This window comes from Felis catus, chromosome B4 (assembly GCF_018350175.1).
Source record: "Felis catus isolate Fca126 chromosome B4, F.catus_Fca126_mat1.0, whole genome shotgun sequence".
NCBI classification, from domain to species: Eukaryota; Metazoa; Chordata; class Mammalia; order Carnivora; family Felidae; genus Felis; species Felis catus.
This window is the reverse complement of record NC_058374.1, coordinates 92582604-92600749: the sequence shown is the minus strand read 5'-3', so window position 1 is coordinate 92600749 and position 18146 is coordinate 92582604. Positions and strand designations below refer to the sequence as shown.

The 18146-nt window shown below is 46.2% G+C and overlaps 1 long non-coding RNA gene and 1 other non-coding gene across 2 annotated transcripts in view; one reads left to right on the top strand and one right to left on the bottom strand.

The window, feature by feature from the left end:
• Positions 1-18146, bottom strand: part of LOC123386633 — a 57760-nt gene that overhangs the window by 29946 nt on the left and 9668 nt on the right. The window lies entirely within an intron of this gene.
• Positions 15148-15259, top strand: LOC111561551. Its single transcript, XR_002744198.1, has one exon. It is a non-coding gene; the product is annotated as a U6 spliceosomal RNA (small nuclear RNA).

The window sequence follows — 18146 nt, the reverse complement described above, 5'->3', positions numbered from 1 at the left end:
ATAGTTTAATTGGAAAGAACTTACTAACACATCTAAATGGGCCTGAGTCTGAGACAGGTGGCTGATCTCCTCATGGCAGTGGGGCATTTGGAAGGCTGGCTGCAGCACAACTCCCAGCCTCCCTTTCAGCAACCTCTGACTCTGTGATTAACTTCTCTCCAGCGGACTATGACAGAGTAGGGGTGCCTGGGTTGTACGATATTCTACACGCGTTCCTTCGCGTTTCTCCCTTGCCTGGAGGTGTGATGACAGACAATGACTAGGGTGAATTTGGAGGCCATGTGTTGAGGGCAGCAGAGTGACATCACTGTGAGTTTCTAATTGACCGTACAGATCAGGGACAACCCTCTCGCATCACCCCCACCCCCAACCTGGAACTTCTTCCCTGGACTATAATGGGAGAAATGAACCTTGACTACACTTAAGCCCGGATACTTTGAGTCTATTTGTTATTCGAGTTTAGCCTACTCTAATTAGTCGAAGACCAATACATCGTACAGAAGGATTTCAAGTAATAGAGTCAGAGTTCCTAGAAGAGATCAAACCTAATCTGGGTGTTGCCTAATTACAACTACAATTGATTTGGAACTTTAACGTGCCAAGGACTGTCCCAAGAACTGACACATATTATCTCGTTGTCACAACAGCCCTTCGTGTTAAGTATTATTAAACCTTACTTTGCAGATGAAAAAAATGGAAGTTCAGAGCCGTTGAGGTACTTCCTCTAAGTCCTACAGCAATGACGAATGGGAGGCCTACAATTTGAGCACAGGTATTTCTGTCTTCACAGCCAGGGCAGGCCGGTGGGGGAATATGGATGCATGTGTTCTCATTGAGGCTGGGGGGATTCCGGGAGTGACAATAGCTTGGGGACTTTTCCTTCCCAGTGATATTCTTCTATAAAAAGAGTCCACCTTGTTCTCCTGTTCTTCCAGCCAGTCTTGACTTCTAAAATCTGAACTGCACTGCTTTTTTTGCCATCAATGCTACAGCAGTGGGAAAGCCCAGAATAAATTATCAAGGCATTTGGTGCTGAAAAGGAAACAAAAAACTCAGCCCTCACCCACCATCCCAGCCATCCCCCAGCAGTAGCCCAGTCCATCTGAGAGAGGATTGAAGGGAGACCGAGAGCAATAAAGTGGGTTACCCTTCCTCTGTATAAGGAGCCTCAGGATGATTGGAAGGGTGAGGGGCAGGGATCTTGGCCACAGAACAGAAGGAGAGGAAGCCCAATGAAGGGCAAATACGCGTTGCTCAAGATCACCAACCATTTGCACAGATAATCAAGAACTAACCGTAAGTCATTTGTTTTTGGCACTTGGCTGGCCCCAGAGGGATTCAAGGCAAATAAACAAACGCTGGCCTGGGGATGTCTAAACAAAACCACATCCAAGAGCTACTAGGCCTCGGAAACCATGCAGAGCTGTGAATAGAGGAGGTGGACATCCATGGGGCATATGGACAGTATTTCAGTATTTCCAATGTTGTCTTTGAGCAGACAGGTTTAAAGTGTTAGAACCGGTCTTTTTTATTTTTAATGGAGCACATTTACAAGTCATTTCTATTGCAGATGGTCCGGTGCCCCAGAATGCCACGAAATAGCTAAATAGAGCCTTATGTTCAGCTTGCTGGGCTCCTAGACACTCTTGAAGCCCTTCCCCGAAGCCTGCAATTCTCCTTAACCAACAGTGACAGCCAGCAACCGAAAAGGTTAAGGTCACTCAGACTGAGAAAGCCAAATGCTTTCACGGCAGAAGCAGAACGGCAACAGAAACCGTGGATGTCCTAAGTACCGTTTGCCAAAAATGCTTGGTGTCTGGCTTCTAGACACCGTCTTCTCTCACGTCCCCTAGGCAGGTGGTCGAGGGTGGCCATGCAACTGATTCTGGCCGATGAGTTAGCAACAGAAGTGACAGGGCCACTTCCAGCCTGGAGCATTTAGTTGCTGGTGCCAGACCTTCCAGAATTGTCTTCCCTTCTGCCACGGCCACGGGCAACATTTGAGACGATGGCTGCTCCGTGAGGGGCACGTAGCTTGAGCAAAAAAAGAGACTTTGGTTATGTCAAGGCCCTGGGATTTTGCAGTTATCTGTTGCTGCGGCCCGATCTTAATTTTCCTCACTGGTAACAATAATAAACTCTCACTGAGTGCTCTAGTCTAAGCACTTGATACATACACATTTAATTCTAACAACCCCCCTCTGAGACGACTACTCTTGTATCCTCATGGCATAGATGAGACAGAGAGCTACAGAGAAGTTATATAAATTAAGACGGCATCACTAATACAAAAGATTCAGGTATAGGAAGTCTGTCTCAGTGCCTGAGACTTCAGCACTGAGCTGTGTTGCCTCTTGACCGGTGTCATGCATTTTAATATGATCACTGTGACACGCATTGATAAAACGGTGCATCATCAGACACACCCACAAAACCTGCAGGAAAAACATGTCGTCATATCAAAGTCACCATATGCTACCATCAAGTTTAACTCTTGTTTGCGGCTCGTTGCAATTATTTTATGAGGAGGAAAAAAAAATGGCATCTGAAATAATTGCACCCCAGATGTCACTACTTGAGTCGCCAAGTTGCGTGACAATTTTTAAAAAGCCAGAGCGTGCACACGAAATAAATAAGGTTTAATCACGTAGGCTACGCTTTCCACTTCCCGCAAGATCTGGGTCTACGCTCTTGAACCTGGTCTTCCTGAGTTCGAGTAATACCTTAAAAAAAAAAAAAAAAAAAAGCAGGAACTGGGAACATTATCTATTTAGCATGTTTCATTTTAGATTAAACAGATTTTACTCCCTGTTCCCTGGTAATTATATATAATTAAAAAGCACCAAGGAATGTGCGTAAAAGCACAATGAAGTAATAATCATGTGAACAGTGGCTTATTTTAACTCACCGCTGAGGGGAAGCTGCTTCTATTCAGATTAATTTGTGAAAGGGCTGACGAGAACATGGCAGTGAGGCAGACGGGGAGCGTGTTCTTTCAAATTGCTCCGCTCAGAAAACACGATTAATGAAACACATCTCATTGCACCAATGCTTCAGACGGCATTATTGCTGAACATGCTTTAAAGGTCATGCTCCTCTGCAACAGCTTTCTCTTTGGAGGAAACCCATCCTAGTTTTCAGAACGTTTCTGAAGTCAGATTGACTGAGATCACTTCTAACACAAGACCTACGGGAACAGCTCTAATGGTCGGGAGCGAGCACGGGCATCATCTCAGAGCCACACCGTCCCTCACTCGTGCACGTTCTCCAGGACAAAGACAAGCCTGGAAACACCGACTCTGCTAATTAAGTCATGTATTTGCTAAAGAGCGATGTACTGGGCAGCGGGGAGCCTGGGCGGCTCAGTTGGTTAAGCGTCTGACTCCTGGTTTCGGCTCAGGTCATCATCTCGTGGTTCATGAGTTCGAGCCCCACATCGGGCTCTGTGCTGACAGTGTGGAGCCTGCTTGGCATTCTCTCTCTCTCTCTCTCTGCCCCTCCCCACTCATGCTCTGTCTCAAAATAAATAAACTTAGAAAGGAAAAAAAAGCAATGTATCAGGCATCTACAACAGCAGTAAGGCACTGAGCTGGGTGCTTAGAAAGTGACATATGAGGGACGCCTGGGTGGCACAGTCGGTTAAGCGTCCGACTTCAGCCAGGTCACGATCTCGCGGTCCGTGAGTTCGAGCCCCGCGTCAGGCTCTGGGCTGATGGCTCGGAGCCTGGAGCCTGTTTCTGGTTCTGTGTCTCCCTCTCTCTCTGCCCCTCCCCCGTTCATGCTCTGTCTCTCTCTGTCTCAAAAATAAATAAAACATTAAAAAAAAAATTAAAAAAAAAAAAAGAAAGTGACATATGAATAAAGAAAGAAAGGAAGTGAAGAGGAAGCCACAGAACTCTCTGGGGGAGGGCACTGTAGACACAGAGAATGGCTTGTGCAGAGGACTTGAGGTGGGAGGGTGTTGAAGGGAAGGCGGGAAGGTGAGGAGGAAAATAGTCAGGGACTTGTCACAGCAGAAGAGGGCCAGAGCATGGACGGTCACATAAGGACTACAGGGACAGGGCGAGTGTCACTCTAAGTGACAGGGCAAGTCCGTGGAGCGTTTTGAGCAGAGGAGGGTGATGATCTGACAACCACAGAACTGCTCTGGCTGCTGTGCTGAGAACAGACCCAAGGGCAGCAAAGAGGCAGGGAGGCTAGTTAGGAGGCCCCTGAGACCAATCAGGCACAAGGTGACAGGGGTCTGGCCAGCGTGGCAACGGTGGAATGTAAGAGAAAAGGCCAGATTCTGGATTTACTATACTTTAAAAGTAGAAACAATAGGAGTTGTGACAGATCAGATGGGACGTATAAGAGACAGTGGGGGCGGAGATGGCCCCAGATCATTGGCCTGGTAAGGAGAAACGCGGAGTGGTCATTGACTCGGGCAGGAAAAACTGAGAGGAGCCACTTTGGAAGCCCAGTTTGGGGCATGTAAGTTTGAAATACCCGTAAGATGACCAAGTGGAAATGTCAGAGACTAACAGCGCTGAGCTAAAGGGATCAAACTGAGCTGGAAATACACACTTGAGCCTCATTAGCATAAACATTGTATTTAAGGTCAAAGGAGTGAATGAGGCCACCAAGAGGGTGTAGAGGAAGGATGCCCAAAGGCTGAATCCTGGATCACACCAATGTTCCAAGTTTGGAAGATGAAGAGGAACCAGCACAGGGCATTCGAGAAAGCAGCCACAGAAGCAGGAAGAAAACCCGAGAGTCCAGGCCGGTGATCTGGGAGTCAGCTAGCTAGAGAGAATAACATTGGTCTGGCTCTGCCTACTTCGGTGGTGTTTTGAAACACAATGAGAGGATAAAGGTGAAATCCTTTAAAAAAAAAAAAAAAAAGTTATTGTTGTCCATGTCTCTAAGATCCTCAAGAACATCCCAAGTGTGTGTGCAAATTAAATATATTTATTTTTAAAATAAGTGTATGGGGCGCCTGGGTGACTCAGTAGATTAAGCCTCCCACTTTGGCTCGGGTCACGGACTCAGGGTTTGTGAGTTCGAGCCCTGCATCGGGCTCACTGCTGTCAGCACAGAGCCTGCTTCGGATCCTCTGTCCCTCCCCCCCACTCTCTGCCCCTCCTCTGTTCATGCCTTGTCTCGGAAATAAACATTATTTTCAAAATAAGTGTACCTATGCTCATTATGCTGATTTAAAATATATGAACTTAAAACCAAAATTTCTGAGGTGAAGCTCCAGGAATAATAATAAAAACTCAAACAGATGCAACAGGTTGTAAAACCCACCAAGATTCATCAACGCTGTTGAGTCTCCCTGCACCCCCAGCCACCTGACGAATCTTTCAGTGACAGTGGCAGCTTAAAGAGAAAAATATTGGCCTTTTGTGGTATCAGTATCACTGTAGGATTTAACCTCCTACTCTCTACCAAAAGCTACAGAGCCAGCTCCAGAGGGTTAGGAACCAAACATGAGTCTGTATCCCCATTTCCCCTAAAAACAGGGACGTCCTAAATCTAGTGACTCTTTTTTTTTTTTTTTTCTTAAGTAAGCTTCACCCAGCACAGAGCCCAAGGCAGGGCTTGAACTCATGACCCTGAGATCAGGACCTGAACTGAGATCAAGAGTCAGACTTGTCCGACTGAGCCACCCAGGCGCCCCCTAAACCTCAGGACTCTTAACCTTGTGTGGTATCTGTCATATATTTACGACCTGTTTTTAAGATCATGATGTTTGTGTTTATTGGACTTAGAGCTTAGGAGGAACCTATGAGTCTTTAGGGAATGGTGATGACAGATACTCGTTTACTTATTCAGCAAAAAAGCTAGAGAGGCAAGACATAAGGCTATTGTTGAGAGCACGGTGCTGTCCTTAAATCCTAACTGGGCATCTATCAAATAGAGACAAGCATCGGACCTGCCTCCTGGGCTTCACACATGCCCACTGTATGTTCAATATTGTTGTAAGTGCGGGGCGCCTGGGTGGCTCAGTCCGTGAAGAGGCCGACTTCGGCTCAGGTAGCGATCTCGCGGTCCGTGAGTTCGAGTCCCGCATCGGGCTCTGTGCTGACAGCTCTGAGCCTGGAGCCTGCTTCGGATTCTGGGTCTCCCTCTCTCTCTGCCCCTCCCCTGCTCACGCTCTGTCTCTCTCTGTCTCTCAATAGTAAATAAACGTTAAAAAAAAATTGTTGTGAGTGCTGGGGGTGCAATGGAGAACAGTGCGAGATCCATACGTGGGTGATGGCGGAGCCCAGAAAATAAACAAGGAGACAGCTAAATGGGATATTTATAAAGAGTGTGCAGTATTAAACATAGACCTGTGTCCAAGAGTGGCTAGGAGTGGAGGGAGGGGAGGAAAGACCTCTTTGAGGAGGAGAAATTTGAACCAAGGCCTGAGCAATGGAAGACACCAGGCATGCCAACAAGCCAGGGTTAGAGGACTCCCAGCGGAGAAAAACCACAAAAGCAAAAAGATACAGCCATGAAGACAAAATAGCCAACTTGATCTCAGAAAATAAACCATCTAATTAAATGTGGGGAAGGCATATGAGTCAGACATGCAGGGCCAAATGAAGCCATTCAGGGTCAGGCAGGGAATGTATCCACGGGGGAAACTTTCACACTCCTGGGCAAGTCTCAGAATGTACTGATGAAGTATTGATCAGGCTTGATGCTATAATGTAAAGATGCGTTTGAATTCTAATGTGATTGACCTGTAAATTTTTACAGCAGGCTTTAGGAGTATGCCTCCTCCTTTCACCCACCCACCTATGCCCTCATTAATACGGTCACATGATCTTTTAAGTATGTGCTTTGAACCAAGGCAGGACAAGGGAGTGGTCACTTTTCTCGCCTGTGTGAAATGACCTTCCTGTATGGTTTATTTTGTCCACTTGTGTGTGCTGCTTCAATTCCTTTCTGCCAACTGCGGAAGGAATGGCATGAATTCAGACAAACAGATTACCTGGTCCAACATTTTCTGTCTGGGACTGTCCTCAAATACTATGTTAATGGCCATCCAGGATCCCGCAGCTAAGGAAGCCTTTCTGTCTCAGCCTCCACGGCCTTTCTGCTCGCACAGCCTGACGGATGAGTTTGTGCCTTTCTGCTGTCCCCAGCCCCTGGATCTGTTTCACTTTTGACAGCTATGGACCTTTGGGAGAAGCCAAACAGGTTTAGAAACCAGTTTAGTCCCAGCAGACCTGCCCAGTGGGAACTCACCTCTACATACAGGGATGTGGGGCAGGGCCTGCCTGGGCACTAGGAAGTCAGCCCAGGTTCCCAGAGAGCCCTAGGCATCCCGTCTAAACAGATACATCAATCTGCTCACCGAGAGAATAAAGCTGGCTCTCCCCATATAATTACAGGGTGGCTGATTTATTATTCTGAACATTATTCTGTGCATGGCAGGGGTAGTGTTATTTGTGCCAGTATACAGCATTGGGCCAAAAGATGAAATACCAAGCTAGTCTGATTGGCTCCAAGAATCCATTTGCAAAAACCGAGCTCCTGCATATGCCAATGTGTGTTCAGGGATTATGCCACGTGGCTTAGACTCTCTGGCAAAGCCCCTTCGAGAAGGAAATTACAGTGGCAGGGGTCTGATGATAAATCTTCCTATTTGGAAGTTCTCTATGAAACGTTTTCGCATTTACGTTTACCTTTCCATCATCATTTAAAAATCAATCTGGCCAAATCCTAGATTCGCCGAAAGACCCATTTGGATTAGACTTTAAGGCTCAGGGCTGTTTGTGAGGGGTAGACACATTGATACCTGGTTTTAGGGTATACATATTTGAGCAAAAATAGAAACAATTCTTAAGAATTCTTATTCAATTTTTCTGCCCCACGGAATGAATTCATAGATTATTCAGTTTTCTGAATCCCAGCAATACCTCATCACCATTAATGTAATTATTATGAAGGGAATAAAGAACCTGATGCAAGGAATAAACAGCTTTATGCTATTTTAGGTGAAACAAGCAGGTTATAATAATGCACATTTATTATGATTCACATTGTGTTGAAAGAATTTTGTCCAGGAAAAACAACATAAAGGAATAGCCTAAATAATAATTGTTATCTTTAGGTAATAAAATTATGAGTTATTTTAAAATTTTCTATTTTAAAACGTTTTTGTCTCTAATGGATATAAATTTTACAATCTTTTTTAAAAAAGTTTTTATTGAAAAAATAAATAAAATAAATAAATAAAAATAAAAAAAGTTTTTAATGTTTATTTTTGAGAGAGAGAGAGAGAGAGTGTGAGAGACAGAACGTGAGCGGAGGAGGGGCAGAGAGAGGGAGACACAGAATCGGAAGCAGACTCCAGGCCCTGAGCTGTCAGCACAGAGCCCCACATGGGGCTTGAACTCACAAACGGGGAGCTCATGACCTGAGCCGAAGTCGGACGCTTCACCGACTGAGCCACCCAGGCACCCCTGAATTTTATAACCTTAAAACCTGTGTCTCAAATGTAAACAGCCCCTACAGGAGGAGAATAGCTTGTAACTAAAACACAGGCTGAGTCCAGATCGGCCACTGAAGGAAGGGCGAGGGAACCCCCTGACTTCCCAGCATTTACATCCCAAACCCCCAGACCCTGGTTTGAGGCGATTCCCGTACTGTGCACTTCAGAGCCTTCAATGCTCCCCTGTGTAGCTCCAACAGGTGTGATTTACAAGGCAAGTTTCTCTCTTAAAACACCTTTCCGGGAACCTTCATTCTTTTCAGCACTGGTAAGTTCCAGGAACTGTCTGTGCGGCATGAAGGGGCTCACCCTCCGTGGTGTTCTCCCTTGGCGTGTCCCCGCGGCCCGCTCCTGGCAGACAGAGAAATAGGCCTGTTGGTTTTCTTGTCTCTCCGGCACCCCTTTTGGTCACCTCTGCCCCCTTTCTGGCAGTCTTCCCCACGCCTTAGTCACCGAGCCGCGCCCAGGCCAGACCTTCCTTGGCGGGCCTTCCAGCGCTGCGTGCCCGTCCTCCTCGATACTTGGCTTTGAACAGCGTGGTGGGAACTCCTACCTCTGCCAGCTGCTCCCTTCAAGCGCCTGGGGCTAATGGGGTTGCACAGGCGGGCACACACACTTATTTACTTGTTGGTATTTTAAATACCCAGCTACCCCAAAGCACACCAATCGGGAGCTTTGGAGGTTGGCTCTGACATGGGTGGTTCCAATGTCCAGCCGGGGTCGGGACACCCAAAGCTGAGGCGGGACGGTGAAGGACTGAGAACACACACTCTGAAACCAACTGCCTGAAATGAATCATGTCTCCACCAGGAACCTGACAGCTGTACAGCCTGGGGCACTTTATATCCCTTTGTCCGTCTTCTCCTTATTTGTCAAGTGGAGGGGATGCTGATAGTGATATCTGCCTCGTGGGGTTGTTGGGGGGGGAGGTCGGATCCGATAACGCTGTGAAGTCCGCTGTGGTCCAGCCCACAGTCGGCGATTCTGGGCAGACTGGTTCTTCGTATTGATAACTATTACTACTCAGCATCCTATGGTCACCTGGCTCCGAGGGGCCCCAGGGCGGCAGCTTCAGTTAAAAAAAAGTTACCAGGAGACTTAGATCTGCTCTGTGGGATCGGGACGGAAGTCCGAGGCAGAGTTTGCAAGGTTCTCCTTCACCTCCGAGCGAGGTCCTATGAGTGCTCCTGTCCTGAACAGACTTCTGCTGGTCTCCAGCCCCTACCAGGGGCTGCTGAGAAGGACACTCAGGAGCCGCGTGCATCAGCCACACCGGTCTGGGCCTCTCCTGAGACAGGGGCTTTAAGAAGCGCCTGATGGGAACTTCTGCAACTATAAAATCGCATTTCTCACCGACGGGCCTGGTTTTCGGGGGGGCCCAGGCTGCAGCCCTTGCAAGGCTTTGGCAGCTCTCCCGGTGCCCCGGGCTGGGGAGCAGTGGGCAGAGTGGCCCTATCGGGTCGGGGTTTATTACCCCCTCCAGTGTACTAGCCCTCGATTCAGAATAAATACCCTCCCACGCTCAGTGTGCCGCGCACCTGTTAGTGTTTGTTTTCAACTGACAGTGTTGATTTAGCGTTAGGCCCAGCAGGGGATGTGGTTACAGCGCTATGATAAGGGCCCGAGCGGCTCTGCGCACAAGAGGAAAATGCCAAGTTGGGTAATGAAAACTGAACCGCCCCATGCTTCGGCTTAAAAATATCCTTACCGAAATTATGAAAGCGCCACAAAAACAAAACAACGCACAGATCATCCCTCTCTCCAAGAGCAGTTTTCCTTCCCCACACTGCACGGCAGTGAAAAGCAGCCTGGCTTGTCTGAAACTCAGGGGAGGGAGCCCTGGGTTCTCTTAGCACTTCCTGCTCTCCCTTGGGGGCTGCTGGTAGATTTCACCTCTCCTCTCCCGGCCTTGCTTTTTCCCCTGCGATGGAGAGAAGGGTTTGAATGCCCTGACCTCTCTGATTCCTTCCAGTACCCCTTCACCCCGCCTAGCATATTGGTGAATCCACTGATTCACTGGTGCATGATGCGTTCAATTACAGAGCACGATCTACACAACAGGCAATGCGGGACGCAGGGGAGAGAAGGCAAGGCAGAGCAGGCCAGGCACCATCCCTGGAAGCAAGTGTGTAAACAAACAGGCATGACCAAGGGTGCATGCTGGCAGCGACATATGTTTGGGGGGAAAGGTGATTTTCACAGATCAGATGAGTGGTCTTTCATAAAGAGGGCGACTCTTTAAACTGAGTGTTGAGTGATGCGCCGATGCTTGCCAAGGTGGGGAGGGGTGTAAAGAGGGCTGCTATGGGCAAAGCTTTAGTAAAAGGCGAGCTGCAAAAGAGCCTGGTGGGGTGGGGGATTGCCAGCACTTTAGGGAGTCAGAAACCTAGACTGTGGGCTGTGTGTGTGAGAAAGAGAGACAGAGATGGGGAGACAGAGAGGAGAAGGCTAGTAGAGAGCAATGCTTTTGGATATCAGAAGAGATTCAAAGTGGGCAGAGGCCACATTAAAGCCGTACGATATGAAGGAGCTCAGAGTTCAGCCCATGAACGTGGAGGAGCTATGACAACCCGTTTTAAGCACAACTCAGTCAAATTTGGGCCAGTAGAGACTTCATGCAAAATGGTTATATGTGCAAATAATTAGATTAGAATTTGTCTTATTTGCCACATTTCCCCCCCGGTGTTAGATAACAAATGTGCAGGCGATGGCACCATCCTGTTTCCTGGTTTGCTCGTTCAGGTGGCTGGACTGGAGCCTTCAGGACCCAGGTTTACAGGTTGTTGGCTTTAACTTACAACCTTCTTCTTCATGCCCCTTCCATTTCCACAATGGAGATTGGAAGACTATCACTTCCTAAAAGCTTTCAAGACTAATCCCGTTGTATTTTTACCACTCCTTTCCTTTCTTTTCCTTTCTCGTCTATCGTGCATCTTCCTTCTTTTGTGTGTGTGTGTGTACCTTGATTATCATCTGGTGAGCGAGCAGAGATTATATCATGAATATTTTAAAGCCCCATAGCGCCAGTATACAAGAGCCTAGTAATAGCTCAATGACTTCAAAGGATACTTGCACATGCCTAACACAGGCCAGGTACAGAGCATGTGCAAAATTATAAGAAGGCACATAAGCTGTGGAGTCAAAAAGTGTAGCGGTTTAACCCCTAGCTAGGTCACATAATCGTTAGTGGTCCTGACCAGGTCATTTGATTCTGAGCCTCAGTAGCTTCCTCTGCAGAGTGGGGTTAATAATAATGTGAAGGGGTATTTCTTTTTGTTGTTGTTGTTGTTAACGTTTATTTACTTTGAGAAACAGAGACAGAGCATGAGTAGGGGACGGGCCGAGAGAGAGAGGGAGACACAGAATCCGAAGCAGGCTCCAGGCTCCGAGCTGTCAGCACAGAGCCCGATGAGGGGCTCGAACCCACAGACTGTGACATCATGACCCGAGGGGAAGTCAGACGCTTACCCGACTGAGCTACCCGGGTGCCCCATGAAAGGATATTTCTTAAGAAAAGATAAAATCATGACTCCCATACAGATATAAAATAAACACATGCTAAGGATTTTATTTAACAGATAAATGTTAAATTGGTTCAAAGGCGAAATAAAAGACGCATAAATTTATATGGTGTTAAGAAGTGTTGGAATGAGTTTACACATCGACAGAAACTGGCTTTTTCCAATGAGGGTTGAGTGGGTGGAGAAGCCAATGTAATTCCATCCAGCGGGTACGTATTTGTGTATCCGCAGACAAGAATCATTTGCATTGCTATCAGTTATCTATAGCGTACAGAGTAGTAAAACCGCTTAAAGGCAGTGAAAGGCTCAGAGCCCCCCCTCTCAGAATCAGAATCAGAATCTGATCCTGGAAAGAGTGTGCACTAAACAATGCATAGTGTTCTACAGAAGCACAACCTTTCTCTGTAACGCCTAGCTGGCATCCTGTGATTGCTGGGAGGATCAGCTCTCACAAATGTGGAACACCTTGCGTAGTCCCGAGAATGTACCAAGTGCCCAAGCAAATGAGAATTGATTGTATTACTATCACTATAAGTTATAAAATAAAATTGCTTTTTGGCTAAGTTTTTGCTCATCAAACCAGAATGGGTATTTTTCCATCGTTATCCTCTAATGGCATCCAATATGGTGCCCGGGTACTGGCTTAGTACTCAGTAGATTTTTGAATGACAAGTTTATACGAAGGACAATATTCTGGTGAACCGTGAAATAGATTTTTTAAGTTTATTTATTTATTTTGAGAGAGAGAGAGAGAGAAAAGCATGAGCAGGGGAGGGGCAAAGAGAGAAGGAGAGAGAGAGAATCCCAGATAGGCTCCACACTCAGCATGGAACCTGTCGCGGGGCTCTATCCCATGAACCGTGAGATCATGACCTGCGCCGAATCAAGAGTTGGACGCTCAACCGATTGAGCCACCAAGGCACCCCGTGAAATAGATTTTGAGAACCACTGATGATTAACCTTGTGAGTCAGGACAGATGGCAAAGAAACCGAAATGACTTCTGCCATCATGCTCTCGTTCTGAAAGTCAGTGAGACTTTCAGTGGGACCTCGCGTCCCATTCATGTAAAATGATGGTGTTTGAACGCTACTCTGCTCTGACCCCTCTCCACTGGATGCCAGCCTGAGTTCTGTTGAAATGAGCATTCGCTTTACCCTGGGTCTAAGTCCTTATTCAAACACAGCTTTCAATGATGCCAGCTGAGTTTCCCACATGCCTGCTGTGACATCCAGTAGGATCTTCTTCAAGGAACCAATGGCAGTTCAGTTCTCGTGGGAAGCAGACTAGGACCAACAAACAGTTTCCTGAACTCACCCCATTTTAAATGATAAGCAAAGACAGAAGGGGAGCTCAGTAGAGCGAGTGTATGTGTGAGTGTATGCATGTGCTTGTGATTAAATAGCAATAACTACAACAGCCACCCCAAATTTAAAATGGCGTTCCTTGCATAACGCTAAAATAAGTTGCTGGTGGCCAAGAGGAAAGTGGGGATGGAACATGGATAAAAATTGGATGTATCTTGGAACTGTCTCTGGTTTTAGTGGTTTGGACCCCAAAGTGGTTCTACTTGTCTCTTCCTTCTTTTTTCTTCTGGAAAGCCTTTCATTTTAGAATGGTAATAAGCAACCACCCAATTTGTACTTAACTGTGGACTTGGCTTCTACTAATTTTCAAGAGTTAAAGAAAGACAGAAAAAATTCTTTACGCCTGACAGAGTTTCTGGAGCCCCAGCCCTCCTTGAACCCCTTCCAGCATCCTACCTGGGTCTTAGAGGAATGCTGGCCTAGAGACAAACTTAATACGTACCACCCTGACTCCCGCAGCTGCTCTTAACTCTTCCATGCATAGAGAGAGCTCTTTGACTAGAAGGAAAACTGTTGTAAGGACAGGTACGGGCCAGGGTGGTAGGAAAGGAATGATGACTTTAACCAGAAAATAAAACTCAACTGTGGGCAAAGCCAGGGCTGGTCTTCTGATTCGGGGACTATCGACAATTATTTCGTGAGTTCCCGAGCAAGATCCATTCTGCCAAAAATAATTCCACTTTGCAAAAGGATGCCAGGAAATCCACAGTTTTGAGTTTTAGTTCAGTGACTCAACCATCTGTTAATTTGCAAGGATGGGTGTCTCCAATTCTTCCTTGGATTCTGAGGGAAAGAAAGGACCACCTAATCTAGTGATTCTAAGCTCTTTTTTTTTTTTTTTTTTTTGGATGATGGATGCCTTTGAGAACCTCAGTTTTGCAGCTCAGAAAGATGTAGACAGGCACTCCATGTGAGTTAGACTTTTCTCCCACTGCAAACAGTAGAAGCCTGCTGCGGCTAATTTAAGCAACAGAGGGATTTAATGGAAGGAAATGGAGTGGGAGAGGAAATAGGTCTAGAAAGCTTTGGGATCTAGAAAGCAGGAACTAATTCCTAGTGGGCATGATTTCTTCTGTGCTGTCAGCAAAATGAATCCGATAAGCCATTCCCCCCACCAACCCCCCCCCCACCCTTGTTGCAAGAAAGATTTCCCAAGAGGAATTCTGTTTGGCTTACATTAGACCCTTCCCTCTTCCCCCGCCATGGCTAAAAGAAGTGAAGTTTATTGACTGCAAGTGCCACCAAGATAGAGCAATATTCAGAGGCGATCAAGGCCCTAAAAAGGTAATTAGGGTCTTGATATTACTGAAGGAGAAGGAAACGATGCTGGGCAGGTGAAACCTACCGGTGTCCACTAAAAACACCTCCACACAGCCATCCGAATATCACGTGAGTAGGGGAGCCATGGACCCTTGGCCTAGACCCCAGCTCTGATAACTGGGGCCAAGAAACCCCTACCTAGGCTACACCCTATGGCCAACATCTACATGCATGCTCTCACACACTCCATTTCCGGAGAGTACGTGTGTTGTTAGAGGACCGGAAGTTCAAGAGAAAATGGGGTACCTGACAGAAGAAAAAATAAGCCTGAGGATACCAAGAGGGACAAGAAGCAAACAGAGACGCTGGGAAGAGTAAAACGAAGTCTTTCCCAGACCTGATCCTTGATTAAGTGATCTGCATGCCAGGACGTGTCGTCTACTGTTGCACCCGTCACGGGCTCTCAAGTCAGGGATCTGCTGGTTGTGCACTTGGGTCCGGCGCTATTGCAGTACCTAACGTTCCAGGGACGTGCTCACTTCGGCAGCACGTATACTACAATTGGAACGATGCAGCTAGGACAGCAGGGCCCCTGTGCAAGGACGACACGCAAGTTCGTGAAGCTTCCACATCCGAAATAGTTCCCGTGAGGATGGTCTCGAAGGACCTGCTACCTGCCGAATGAGGTCCCTGGAGGGAAGGGTGCTAAGCCAAGCCTCTAGGCTTGATTTCTGATCTCGCTGGTGTGGGTACAGCACCAGAGAAACCCATGAGGGGGTGGAGGGAGTCTTGCATCCATTTCAGCAGGGAAGCGGCATGGATCCAGCCCCGAGATGGCCTGGGATACATACGCGGAGGACAAGGAACGCACCGTGCATCTCTAAAACTGTTTGTTCCGTACATGACCAGGGGCTATGGGGTGAAATGAACTCCTCTTGGACGACTGCACCATTTCAGACCTTTATAACCCGATTTCTGAATAGATGGCACAAGTACCCTGGGAAGCCCACTGTGATTTTTGCCCCCGCCCACTTCTCCGGATTCATCTCAAGCTCCTGTCGCTCTTACATACTAGTCTTCGGCTACCCTGGCCTCCTTCTTCCCCGAGACCTCAGGGCTCTATCATGCATTGTGCCCAGGCCTTCTGTGCCCTCTCCGTCTCTGGATAACTCCAAGTTATTTCTCAGTCCCAGCTTAAATTTTATTCCTCACAAAAATGGTCACTGATCCAAATTAGATCAGGCCCCCACCTGTCGGCCTGTACTTATTTTTCATGGCACTTACCATGCTGGTTAAATATTCACCAGCTAATCCATTATACTCCTGCCTCCTTAACTTGATAAACTCTGGAAGGGTCCAGGCCGTATCTGCCTCATTCACTGTTGGAACTCCAGTGCCAGGCTCACGGTAGGTGATCATTAAATATATGTTGAATAAATATCGTGCATTATTACACTGAATGGGAGGAGCTATCAGAGACAAATAGTAGAAATGAAATTAGTTAAGATAGTAAATTTAGAGAATGATATATATGCTAATAAGTGTGGAGGTGGAAACAGATATAAAACGTAAGATGCTAACAGAATTGTGGAATAGCTTCCATTCTTTCAACCTCAGGAATGAAGGGAGCCAAGAAAGCCTATGGAATGTAGCCAACAGAGTTAAGGTTTCAATTAAAGCAACAAGCTCATATATCACATTTGGTTGCCCCGGCAACAGAATTACCATCTTATGATAATGATATTATAATATGATAAAGCAAATACAAATAATTTAACAATTTATCAGAAATGGAGTAACAAATGATTTACTTAGCTTCACTTTGGGGGATAATCTAAGGGGAAAGTTTGGAAAGGGCTCTCTGTTGCAAAGGATACTGTCCTAGAACTTGAGTTATATATAAAAAGGTTAAACCGAGCCACGGAATTTGACACCAATTTTAAAATCTATACGGAGAAGCACATAAGGCTATGATCAACTTAGCTGGTTTTAAATAACAGAACAAGATATGAGACTTGCCCTACACGTCAGTTATCTTTTTGCATTATTATGTTGTGGAACCCACGGCTATAAACCTCAGGGGCAGAACGCAATAAGCATTCGTTTTGGCTCACAAGTTCATGGGTCAGTTGTGCCATTCTGGTGATCTAAGCCAAGCTCGGCTATTTGGCTTAGGCTCATTCATAAGGGCAGCTGGTGAACTGGCTGGGCACTGGCTGGTCTAAGCTGGTCTTAGCTTGGATCGACTCCACCCTGTACCACGTGTTCTCTCATCCTTCGGCACACTAGCTTGAGCTTATTACTATAGTGAAGGCAAAAGTCCCAAAGAGGAATGGAAGCGTACAAGGTCTCTGAAGGCCTCAGTTTGGCACACTGTCACTTCCACCACATTTCCTAGGCCAAAGCAAGTAGTAAGTCCAGTCCCGGTTCAAAGGGTGGAGAAATAGTCAACTTCTTTTTTTTTTTTTTTTTTTTTTTAATTTTTTTTTTTTCAACGTTTATTTATTTTTGGGACAGAGAGAGACAGAGCATGAACGGGGGAGGGGCAGAGAGAGAGGGAGACACAGAATCGGAAACAGGCTCCAGGCTCCGAGCCATCAGCCCAGAGCCTGATGCGGGGCTCGAACTCACGGACCGCAAGATCGTGACCTGGCCGAAGTCAGACGCTTAACCGACTGCGCCACCCAGGCGCCCCAATAGTCAACTTCTTGATGCAATGACCTGCAAAGTTGTAGTGTAAGGATAGAAATACAGAGAGGCCATTGATCATGCCCATCAATGCAATTAACCTACCATACCAGAAGTCAACTTATTATAAAGCTATAGGAACGAATTCAGTATGATATTGGTGTAGCAATAAAGAGAGTAATTAGACCGTATTATGATCCAAAAGAAACTCATATGATATTAAAATACCATGACAGAGGAGGCATCAAAGATTCTCTATGGGGAAAATGATAGACTTTTCAACAAATGGCACTATGACAATAGGCTATTCAATAGGGGAAAATGGATCCTTCACATCACACTCAAAAATCAATTCCAAGTATATTAAAGATCTAAATGTAAAAAAACATGCTTTAGAACTCTTAGAAGAAAATATCTCTGTAGTTTGAGTGTTGAGAAAGACTTCTTAACACCCAAAAGGTACAAACCATAATAAAAATGTATATAAATTTGGCTGCATTTTAATTTATAACTTCACAATGAGATATCACTTTACACCTGTCAGAATGGCCAAAATCAAGAAAATAAGAAATAACAAGTGCTGGAGAAGATATAGAGGCAAAGGAACCCTCGTGCACTATTGGTGGGAATACAAATTGGTGCAGCCACTGTGGAACACAGTATGCAGGTTTCTCAAGTAATTAAAAATAGAATTACCATGTGGTCCAGTAATTCCACTACTATTTACACAAAGAAAATAAAAACACTGATTTGAAATGATATATGCACCCCCTATGTTTATTGCAGCATAACTTCCCAGAGTCAAGATATGGAAGCAACCCAAGTATTCATTCATAGATGGA